The sequence below is a fragment of the Octodon degus genome, unplaced genomic scaffold (assembly GCF_000260255.1).
Source record: "Octodon degus isolate 3935 unplaced genomic scaffold, OctDeg1.0 scaffold00029, whole genome shotgun sequence".
NCBI classification, from domain to species: domain Eukaryota; kingdom Metazoa; phylum Chordata; class Mammalia; order Rodentia; family Octodontidae; genus Octodon; species Octodon degus.
Window position 1 is genome coordinate 10240444 of NW_004524605.1, and position 11527 is coordinate 10251970.

An 11527-nucleotide genomic window follows, 5' to 3' on the forward strand; every position below is an offset into this window, starting at 1 on the left:
AAAGAAAGAAAGAAAGAAAGAAAGAAAGAAAGAAAGAAAGAAAGAAAGAAAGAAAGAAAGAAACTGTCCTATTATTCAGTTTTGAAACTGTCTCATTCATATTTACTTCTTAAATAAATAAATAAATCTCCCCTAAAAACAACCGAGTCCTCTTCCTGTGAGCGGCCTTAGGTGACCTTTGAAAATGGTTCACTATTCTTTCAACCCAGAAAACCCCACAAAATCATGCAAATCAAGAGGCTCAAATCTTTGCATTCACTTTAAGAACACACGTGAAACTGCCCAGGCCATCAGGGGTATGCATATCTGAAAGGCCACCAAGCATCCGAAGGATGTCACATTAAAGAAGCAGTGTATACCATTCCAGCGTTACAATGGTGGAGCTGGTAAGTGTGCCCAGGCCAAACACTGGGGCTGGACACAGGGTCGGTGGCCCAAAAAGAGTGCTGAATTTTTGCTGCACATGCTTAAAAATGCAGAGAGTAACGCTGAGCTTAAGGGTTTCGATGTAAATTCTCTGGTTATCAAACATATCCAGGTGAACAAAGCACCCAAGATGCGCCGCCGTACTTGCAGAGCTCATGGCCGGATTCATCCACACACGAGCTCCCCCTGCCATACTGAGATGATCCTTACTGAAAAGGAGCAAATTGTTCCCAAACCAGAGGAGGAAGTTGCACAGAAGATATCCCAGAGGAAACTGGAGAAACAAAAATTTGTGGCACGGGAATAAATTAAGCATAAACTAACTGCAAATAAAATTTTTTTAAAAACTGAAAAAAAAAAAATAGGGATCGGGGAGATAGCTCAGTAGAATAAGCACTTGCCTGGCAAGTACAAGGGCCTGAGTTCAATCCCTGGTTCTGCCCAAAAATAAAAAAAATAAAAATAACTGATTAACATTCAAGGGTTGTCTTTTTTATTTTTAATTTTATGGAAGAGTCTACAGGGTGTTCAGGGTCTCACTACGAGGCCAGACTCGTAGCGATTCTCCTGTGTACAGCCTCCCAAGAGCTGGGATTCCAGGCGCAGGGCCGGTAAGGCAGGCCTGGGGATGGAACCCCTGGCCCCTGTGTGTGCTTGGAGACGTTTTAATCTGCTGAGCTATTTGCCGGCCCCTCAGGGTTTGTCTTTCATGCTTCTTCTGTATTTAATACCAGGCCTCAGAGGCAATGGCAGGATCTCCAACAGCCATCTTGGACCCTTAGGCAGCCTGAGAGATGCAGGACATGTACTACAGATGGCAGAGCAGAAGGAGCCTGGGTTCCTGACTACGTTGCGGAGCAACCATTCCAGCCATAGCCCGCTCAGCTGTAGGCATCTCCTTAAAACTGATTAGTCTGAGCAACCTCAGTCAGGTGTTGGTGCCTAGAAGGGCAACATAATGCGTTAGCAGCGCAGAAATGAGTAAGCCCGAGAACAGCAGGAGGATGGGGGTGGGGAGGGAAGAGACAAAGGAATGTCGCGGTGGTGCAAGTCATTTCTCTGATCCAGAAGTGGGCTGAAAGTTTGGAATGAGGGCTTTTTGGCAAATTCGAACTCCAGCTGACCCAGTGCCTCCTGGTTAGATGACCCTCGCAGAAGAAGCCAGCCTTGCCACTGCCCAGATTCCAAGTGACGACGACTCCCCCAGCATCAAGTGGTGCCAAGGCCACAGGGCCCAGGCTGGCCCCATCTCCCGTCTGGTTGGCTTCCTCCCCTGCGTGGAGACGACCCTCTGGAAGGCTCTTTGCAGCTCTGGCTTACCCCGACATGTTCTGGACCTGGCTTGGAAATGGGGCTTCCTGTGATCACGGTAATCCTGTCCTGAGAAGCAGGCATGAGGTCTCCAATTTCTCTCGAGTCCGCCTGAAAGGCTGCTTCTACCGTGACAGAGCGGGTTACCCCGCAGGACCCAGGCGCCAAAGCTATGCTTTCAGCCTGTGCATTTCCCTGCCTTTCCGGACTCTTCTCCTCACCCTCCCCAGGGGAGACCCTGACAAGCAGAAGCCGCGCCGGGAGCTCGGGCCCCAGCTGTCCCCAGCCTTCCACCTCTGGCTCCAATGCTGAGTCAGCTCCGACCCCCTCAGCCCAGTGCGCGCTGCTCTGAGGGAAATAAATAAAAATAAAATGGCAACAACCTATGCCAAGTGGGGCATGGGTGACAGCTTTAGCCAATTAACATTCCTTCGGGGCTCAGGCGGGCCCCCTCAGCAGCACTTCATAAATGTCAGGAGGAGATCGGAGCCACAGGCCTCCACCCTGGACGGGGCCTGTCTGGGCTGGGCCTGTCGGAGCAGCCTCCCTGGAAGTGCAGGGCGAGCCGGAAACCAGGGTAAGCACCCTGCCTGCCCGCCCTCCTCCGGGTGAGCTGGGCCCTGGCAGAGAGTTCCAGTGCTCCCTAGAGGCCCCAGAACCCTCCTGGTCACCACTGGGGCGGGGTGGGTCTCTCGCCGAGGATAGGAAGGAGTATGGCACAGCCTGCCCTCCCAGGCTCGGTGCCCGCCCCAGAACCCTCCTGGTCACCACTGGGGCGGGGTGGGTCTCTCGACGAGGATAGGAAGGAGTATGGCACAGCCTGCCCTCCCAGGCTCGGTGCCCGCCCCCCCGGGTAAGAGTTTACAAGGCCTTCTCTAAGCTGCTGCCCAACTGTACTCTGATGGTTCATTTTGTGTGCAGCCTGACTGGACAACCCAGTACCCCAGTACTTAGTGAAATGCTCCATCTGGGCAGGGCTGTGACGTTAACTTGCCAGGCTGAGTAGAGCAGCCCCCTGCCCTCCTGTCGTTGGGCCTTGTCCCATCCCCTTAAGGCCTAAAGGAAAGGTTGGACCCCTTCTCCCCACCTGCCTCTCCCCCAGCTGGACCGCCATCTCCTGCCCTCTGACACAGGCCGAGAGCCCTCCTCCTGTCACGTGAGCCAGTTCTTGACAGTTAGTCTCTTGGCACAGCTGTGTGTCTGCTATCGGCTGGGTGTTGGCCTCTTCCAAATCCCAAATCGCAACTTAATCCCCAAATTCGTCTGGCATTTGGAGATGGGGCCATGGGGCACTGCCTGGGTCAGGAGGGCTCTACCTTTGTAAACAGATTTGCCCACTCACGGGTTCATGAATTACTGCGGGAGTGGCTCTGTTACACAAGAGCTCGCCCAGCCTGCTTGCTCTCTCCCGCCGTGCTGCAGTGCATCACAGGCCTCCCCAGATGGGGAGCAGATGCCAGCACCGGGCTCCAGGACTTCCCAGTCCCAGGAACCTGAGGCACCTACAGCTGCCTTCTCCATCAGTTACCTGGGCTGGGGTATTAGAGCATGAAAGAACCGGGAGGGCCAGTGTCGTGCTGAATCTCCGTTCCTTCACTCTGAAAGTCCCTCCGTGCACCCTGGCTCCTGGAGGGCACCTCCCCCCCATCTGCTTTCAAGCTCAGTGTCCCCAAGGACCCGAGCATGCTCTGCACCCCTCTGCTTCCCTCTCCTTCTCCGTGTATGTCTCCTGTGGCACCTCTGGCTACTCTGTAGCCCTGATAGACTCTTAGTCCAAGGCAGGCCCTGTATCTGGTTTGCTCACTGCTAAATGACTCGGGATAGAGAACTACCCAAGTGGACAGTGTCCCTCTCTCCTTGAGGGCTCCCAGATGTTTGGTCAGAGGTTTCCCAGAGCCCTTGTTTGGTCCCTTTAGTAAACCCCTTTAAGCCAGAAGATCCCAAATCTGCCAGTGTATCAGACTCGCCTGCAGCTGCTGGTTTTGAAAATATAGCTTCCTGCTCTATAGCCGTAATCTTGGGGCTGGAAAACTGGATTTGTGGCAAAAGCCTTTCGAGGCTCCCAAGCAGAAGAAAAGCAGTGGCCCCTGGAGCATGGGGCTGGGGACCTTCTCTGTGTTCCATCTCTGCCCTTGAGCAATGCCTGGCACAGGCATAGAAATGGGACACGATTTGAGGGAAGCTTCAGTCTGACCACAGAGGAGGGAGGGAGGTCAGGACACGTGGGTATACCTCTAGCTCTGCCCTAGAAGGAGCTGCATGACTCCTGGCAGACTGCTTCACCTAAGCCTCAGTTTCTCCGTCCAGAACATGGGGCTGTGAGAACAACACACACCCCAAGGACTGTTGGCAAGTAACTGGGATATCTTACAGGAATACCTAGTCAGCTTACATAGGGCGCTACTTTTGTACTCTTCACCACTCACTATCTATAGTTGATAGCCTTGCACCGAATAAAAGGCTTTGAACACCACAGTGAAGGAGTAAGTGTAGACATAAATCACATGCATGTGCTTATTCATGTTCTCTGACCGCCTCCCTGGCTCCAGGCCCAGGGCAGGACACTAGGAAGGCAGACAAAGCCCCTGGCCAGACGAGTCTCCCTCCCAGGGCAGGGGCCACAGCACCCCCAGGCTCAGGCAGCTCATGGGGGTGAGTGGCCCGCCCGTGCTCCAGAGACTGGAATCTTCCTCTGCAAAGGACAGCCACCCCTTGGTCCCACAGGGACAGTCAGGACAAGAGGGCTGGAGCTCCTGATTTTGCAAAAGCAGCTGGGGATTTGTATAGGACTCTCCTGATTTTTCAAATACTGGCTGCTAGCTCAAAATTAAACGGAGAATTGTGTGAGAATCATGGAGGCCCTAAGAAGGTGGAAGCCCACCTGCCTGTGGTGGGGTGGGGCCTGGCTAGCCACCAGGTACCTTCCGCACAAGCACACAGTCCCCTGCAACGCGAAGCCAGGCAAGGCCGACTCTGCCCACTCGCCAGGAGGACTTGGAGTCCCAGGAGGAACTTCGGTTGCACAGTGACTTGGCAAGGTGCAAGCTTGAGGCACTCTGGGAGGAGACAGAGGTCCCAAGAGCGGCAGAACCAGAGCAGTCACCCAGCAAGCAAAGGCCAAGCTGAGGTCAGCACCAAGCCCGCAGCCCCCCCCCCCCCCCCGCCCCCCCCCAACTCCGCTTTCGTCGCTTTCGTAGGAAACCTCCTCGCCTTGATTGGGGCGCACACTTCCACGTCCGGGCTGGGGATTAGCGGGGGGTGCAAGCCCAGGACTGCACCTCGGGCTCTGGCACCGGGTCGGGGTGGGGCATCATGACATGAGGAAGCCGTTGCAGACCCGTGGAAGTCGAGCCTTATTTTGTCAAAAGCGTGTGTACACACAGGCACAAGGGAGACCCGGCCCGCTCCACCCCTGAGTGTCCCCAGGGCCCGCGCCTGGGAAAGTGGGGTTCCTCCGAGCCCGTGTGCTCGCTTCAAGGTCACCGTACCCCCGATGGCACTCGGAGGGGGCCGCGGGGCGGTAACCAGGAGGCAGCGCCGCGCACCCAGGGGTTCCGCGGGCTCCAGTCCAGCGAGAGGGGCGGAGCGGAATGGCGACGCCCAATCACATGACGAGTCTCTTCCTTGTTTCTTTGGTGTTTCTTTGTTTCTCCTTAAAGCACGTCGAGGGAATTTTAAATCTCTTTCTTTTTCTTTTTTTCTGGTTTGCAGAAACGGGGATTGAACTCAGGCCCTTGCGTTTGCCAGGCAAGCACTTATTCTACTGAGTCAACTCCCGGCCCTTTAACTTTATTTTCCACTTTTCACCTTCCTTTCATACCAGGCCTTTACCGGTTTTCTTTTTCTTTATATGCCTTTTTGAGACACGGTCTCGCTCTGCAGTTCAGGCTGGACTTGAGCTCACTTTGTAGTCCAGAATGGTCTCAATCTCACAAGATCCTCTTGCCTCAGCTTCCCAAGTGCAGGGATTACAGGTGTGCACCACCATACCTGGCTCTTTTTTCTTTTAATTTTCTCTTTTATTTTACTGTTAGATAGCCATCAATCAAAAAGTAGAGCATAATATGTAGAAAATAGATGTTTGAAAGATGGTAGTGATGTGTGGAAGGTTTCCAAATCATTAATGAGACCCTGACTCAAAATTTAAAGGACAGGCTTGGTAACAGACACCTGTAATCCAAGCACTCAAGAGGCTGGGGAAGGAGGATCGCTTTGAGCTTGGGACCAGCCTGGGCTAAAAGTGAGCTCAAGGCCAGCCTGAACTGCACAGCCAGACCATGTCTCAAAAAAAAGAAAAAAAATATATATAGAAATAAAGAAAGGACAAGGGATGTAGCTCTGTGCTAGTTTTAATTCCCAGTACAGGGAAAAAAAAATATTTACACATTCTAATTTTTTACACATCAGTTTAATAGTTTATGATAGACTGCTGTATAGACATACCCTATTTAACCAGTCTCTCACTGGTCGTTTAAGCACCTTCCACGATTTCGCCATAATTCCCAGTATGCGTGTCCCCGCTGCAGACAGTGCCATGGTAAACATCTCAAGACAGATGAGATCGGGCTCTGGGCAGATGACCTCAGGGTCATGGGCACAGCACATCTCTGTGCCCTGGGCTCTTACAAAAGGATGTCGAGGGTGTCTGCACAGGACATAACGCTCTGTTTTGTTCTGTGCGGCAGCCAAGGTCCCGAAGCTTGTTATGGTCACAGGAATACGCCATCACAGCTCTAGAATGCTGTGTCCGAGGGAGGTAGAAAGCAGGAAGACACAGATGGGATTTTAAATATTCCAGAAGCCTCGTTAAGACAAGCGAAAGACAAAGTACTCTGTAGGTTCTGCAGCAACAGTAACACATTTCTGACTCCTGCTAGGAGCCAGCCTGGCTGCTGTGTGCTCGAAGCCCCCAAGGGCAGTGCCAACGCCTGTCCCATGTGCAGGTGCAGAAGTGAAATAATGCCAAAAAGAGGGTTAGCACCCCACCTTGCAGGCAGCAAGATGATGAAGGATTTTAAAACGTGGCCCTTGGTCTGCTGGGAGTGGTACTGAACATGAGCTGAGTGATCCAGACACAGAATTCAGCCTGGGGGCTCCCGGGTTTCTCTAGGCAGAAATAAAGGTGACTATACAAAGGTCTTGTATGTTGGCTAATTGGGATTGGACCCCCCCCCGGGGTACGGTGGGCAATGGACAACGGAGCCCACATTCATCCCATCGATGCCATAGCGTCCTCACCTTGCTTGGCTGGAGGAGGTGCAGAGAGATGGCAGCAGCCCCTGCTTCTCAGAAACGCGGTTGCAGGGGAATGAGGAACTGCCAATGGAAAGGGCCAAGTGAGCAAGCTCCTAGCAGGTGTGGCTAAAGACACGGTGCATTTCAACCTCTAACTACGGCATACTGCAGTCGAGCACACCCTGCCGCTCGGCCCCCTCCACCTCCTCACCTCACTTTGAACGCACTTATCCCAACGTTCTCACCATTTCCTAAAGCCGTTCTGGAAGTGCTCTTTCGTGAGTGTCTCTAGGCCCCTCCCCTGCTTCCCTCAAGGTCTTCACTGGACTCAAAACATTCACCTTTTGTGGTCATGTTGCTTTGGGGAACAGCCAGAAGTCTCACGGTGCCAGTGATCTGGTGACCGAAATAGATGACAGCGCATCATAGTGTTTCTGCAAGCCTGCTTTCTGCTGGGGGGCACCAAGCAGCAGCATCTCCTGTGTCTCCTTATTCTGTGTCTATTTCTTTAAATGCCCATTTCTTGTATGAAGTGGTAGCCAGGGGTGGGAATTGAATTTGTAAACGTTCTTTTTATGTATTTATTTACTTTTCTTTTTCCTTTTTTTTATTTTAGGGAATGGTCTACAGGGTGTTTAGGGTTTTATTACTAGATCAGAATCATAGTAATCCACCTGTGTACAGACTCCCAAGAGCTGGGATTACAGGTGTATGCAAACAAACCGTCTAAACTGCAATCTCAGTGTGCACCCACCCCGGGGGGGGGGCAGGGTCAGCAGGGCAGGCCACCAGGGATCGAACCCCAGACCCCTGTGCCTGCTTGCAGGTGCTTTAGTCTGCTGAGCTATTTGGCAGGCCCTTATTTATTTATTTTTATGTGTGTGTGTGTGTGTGTGTGTGTGTGTGTGTGTTCGTTTGTTTGTTTATTTGTGAGAGAGGGTCTCACTGTGCAGTTCAGGCTAGACTTAAGCTCATTTTGTGGCCCAGCCTGATCAAGAACTCACAACGATCCTCCTGCCTCAGCCTCCTGTGACCATTGCTACTTACTTTCAAGGCTGGGGTAGGAGAATCACAAACTGAAGGCCAGCCAAGGCTACTTACCTTGTCTCAGGATTAAAAAAAAAAGGCTGGTGATGGACTCACTCGGGATGTAGCATCCCTAGTTTGATCCCCAGTAAAGGGGGTGGCAGGAAGTTTCTAGAATGGCCTCCTCGGGTCTCTTGTGATGTCCAAGGCCATGTGTAAGTCCCCACTTCACTCCTCTAGGGTAGCCAGAGTGAATGAAAAGGTTCTAAGAGACAACACAATAGTCATCCATCACTTGAGCGATTAAGGTCACAGCATTTTGTCCCTCCTGTTCCTGTCATCTTGGTGAAGCCATCCACCACGATGGAGAGGCTGCCTGAGGTCACAAGAAGCTGCGGGTGGTTTCTGACCCACAACTGGGGAAAGGAGAGGGACGGAAGGCCGGCTCAGCTCCCAGTGGAGTTTCAGGGTTACCATAGCTCATTTGGAGGGCCCAAGGCCCAAGTTTGGCCATCCAAGCACGAGACACGAGGCATAAAGACCTTAACGGGTCACTTGCTCCCATCAGCGTGCCCAGCCCACTCAGACCTCAAGAACCTGTGTTTGCCTGAGACCTTCATTCAATAAATTGCGCCCCCAACAAAGAAAAGGAAAGCTTTCCATTGTCTTCTCGGCCCTGACCGCGAGGTGGCAGCAAAGATAAGCAGACCAATCGGCCTTGCGCTTGATGGTGAAATCTGAAGTTCTATTCCTGAAAATAAATTTGTTTCGCTAAAAATGTATTTTTGCATTATGTCTTTTACGTGTTTATGGAATGAATCTTTATATGCTAAATGATTTACAAGAATTAGTCATGATGATCATTGCAACCCTTTGAGGCGTACTGCTGCCAGGAAACCAAGACTGTGTTGTCACACACCTAGTGAGTTGTATGGGCCACATTCAGCCTGGGAGTAAGGATGGTATAAAAGTTCTTTCTGGAACTTTTCTACGCCAATATACCTGAGTTGCTCTGAGTGTATGCATGTATGTGTATCTAGCAAACGTGTGTGTGTGTGTGTGTGTGTGTGTGTGTTCAGAATGGTGATACAATTGATCCCCACTTGCTTCTGATCTTGGGATCTCTCCCAAGGGCTTGCGCCTTTTGGCATCTCTAGCATGTTGCGTAATGTGGCTGGACCAGATGTCCAGGTAATCAACCCTTTGTAACTAGTCCTTCGAATTAATCCCAATTTTGTGCCTTTACCAAAATAAGCAAAAATGCTTCCAGAAACACCCTCAAATAGACTGCCCTGTGCTGGCATCTGTGCCCTCGCCACCCCTAGACACTAGTCGTGGGCTCCGGGCTGGGCCCCACCCCCACCCCCACCCCCACCCTCACCCTCACCCTCACCCTCAGTGTGGAGGAGCTGCTCCCTGCCTCAGGCGGGCATCGCAGCCCTGGTTACTGCCGTCGCAATTCTGTCAATTTCACAAGAGAAGGCGCTGGTAGATGTCCTCAAAGAGAACAGGCTTCTGTAAATTGACGAGCGCTTCACTCTCCCTCGCAAGTGAGCAGTCCCGAGTTTTCTTCTGCGGCCCGTGTCCCTGGGGGAGAGATCAAAGGGGATAACCCAGGTCCCTTGTGAGACCCGATCCATCAGAATGAGGGTTTGCCCTTTGCCCACACTCAGTGCTCACTCTGAAATAGGCCCGGGCAAGTTGCTGTGCGCAAATCCTACCACCCCGCAGCCCACGGGCCCCCGAACTGCGTGTGCGCTTTCACTGACAGAACCCTGCAAGATTCACTCCAGGGAAAGCGCCGACCAGCTGTGGGGACAGGAGGGAGACTCACAAAGCGCCTGAGGAATACTGAGAGGAAGGGCCAGGTGCGAAGTTCTACACCACCTGTGCCCCTGGGCCTCCTTGCTTTGGGGGTGGGGGCTTCCAGAACTCAGAGCCTTGCATGGGGTCCCTTCCACCCACCTGACGCAGCGCCACACCTGAGCTCACTCAGGCCTCACCGCGCCCCAGCAGGTAGGCACTGGCTTGCCGGGTTACAGATAAGGAAACAGGCTCAGGGAGGCAGCGCAGCGCAGGGAGAGTGCGCCAGGGCCTGCAGGGACACGGCAGGCAGCACAGGCGGCCGCACCGCAGCTGGCAGGAGGTGCAACGCAGAGGGCAGCCCCATCCGGCCCAGCCGGTGTCCCTCCCGGGGCGCGCGTTATCTGCCTTCCGCGGACACAGCTGCGGACTCACCAGCTCCGCCCCCGGCGACTTCCAACCTTTGGACCAGTAAACAAGCCCTGGTGTGGTCGGGGTGGCCCTGCCTGTCCTTGAGCCCACGGACCTGGCATGCACACTCAGGGTTGGAGCTGAGCACGGGTCTCCGCACAGCCGCTAGGGGTCGGACCCCGCAGCCACCCATGAACAGGACCTCGCAGGGATGGTTTTGGGCCCTAATTTCTTCCTGAAATAGGACAGGGCAGGAACCGTGGAATCAAGGGGAAACTGAGGAACAGCGAGAGCCCGGGTGTGCGAGAGCCTGGGTGCGAAGCTAGGTCCACAAATGCAGGCCACCGGTCGCAACTTTCCGCTGCTGGGTGGCCTCCATGTGTACTCCCCAGGCTGCATCATAGTCCACAGCTCCTGTTATCTACAGGGCCCCAGAGCCCAGGGACCCTGGGACAGGGCCCACCCTGGCCCAAGGATGGAGGGATGGGCTGTGGGGGGCTGCTGGGCCTGATATGGGCTGCAGGCAAGCGCCCCTTTATCAGCTGAGCTCGGGGCTGCAGGCAGCGCGGGTCCTGTCAGGAGAGGCTCCTGGGCCTGTGCAGAAGAGATACAAGACACGCATTTTAACAGGCACACAGAGGTCGGTGTTGCTGTCTCTGATTACAAGGTCGGCCAGGCCTAGGACAATACAGCGAAGCCAAGCAGAAGCAGACCGTGGAGAAAGTGAAAGGGCCTAGAAAGCCACTTCTACAGGCCGTCCTGCCCCACTTGGGGTCATCGTCCAGATCTCTTCTTACCTATAGACTGACACTGTCAGAAACTGAATGAGTTAGACTCAAAGAGCACAGTGCAGTGGCATGCGGCACTCTTGGGTCCTGGGCTTGTGACACACTGTCCTTGGTGTGCTCCTCCACACACCTCATGTGGACATTAAAATTCAACAGAATAATGCACGTGGGCAGGACCCAGCCTTCCGCAGGCCTCAGTGTTGCCCAGGTGCCCCAGCAACTTGCCCTGGCTTTTCATTCAAGAGCTGTTCCAAAAAAAGAAGATGAAGAGGAGGAGGAGGAGGAGGAGGAGAAAGAGGAGGAGGAGGAAGAGGAGGCCAAAAAACAAACAAAGAAAAATCTCAGGGCCTGGGGAAATAGCTCAGTGGAATAAGTACTTGCCTGGCAAGCACAAGGTCCTGAGTTTGATCCCTGGTACCATTTAAAAAAAAAAAAAAAAAAAAGAGGGGCTGGGGAGATGGCTCAGTAGAATAAGTGCTTTCCTGGCAAGCACAAGGCCCTGAGTTCAATCCCTGGTTCCGCAAAAA

General features: G+C 53.2%; 1 long non-coding RNA gene and 1 pseudogene across 1 annotated transcript in view; one reads left to right on the forward strand and one right to left on the reverse strand.

Moving 5' to 3' along the window:
- The first annotated feature begins 184 nt into the window (after positions 1-184).
- On the forward strand, positions 185-733 carry LOC101573163 (annotated as a pseudogene).
- A 5428-nt stretch (positions 734-6161) lies between these two features.
- The window catches only part of LOC111816311, an 18954-nt gene continuing 13588 nt past the window's right edge, over positions 6162-11527 (reverse strand). Inside the window, exons 2-4 of the long non-coding RNA XR_002820738.1 lie at positions 9392-9585; positions 8116-8263; positions 6162-6843 (exon numbers count right to left, since the gene is read on the reverse strand). This is a non-coding gene — a long non-coding RNA (uncharacterized LOC111816311). The remainder of the gene's footprint in view (positions 6844-8115; positions 8264-9391; positions 9586-11527) is intronic.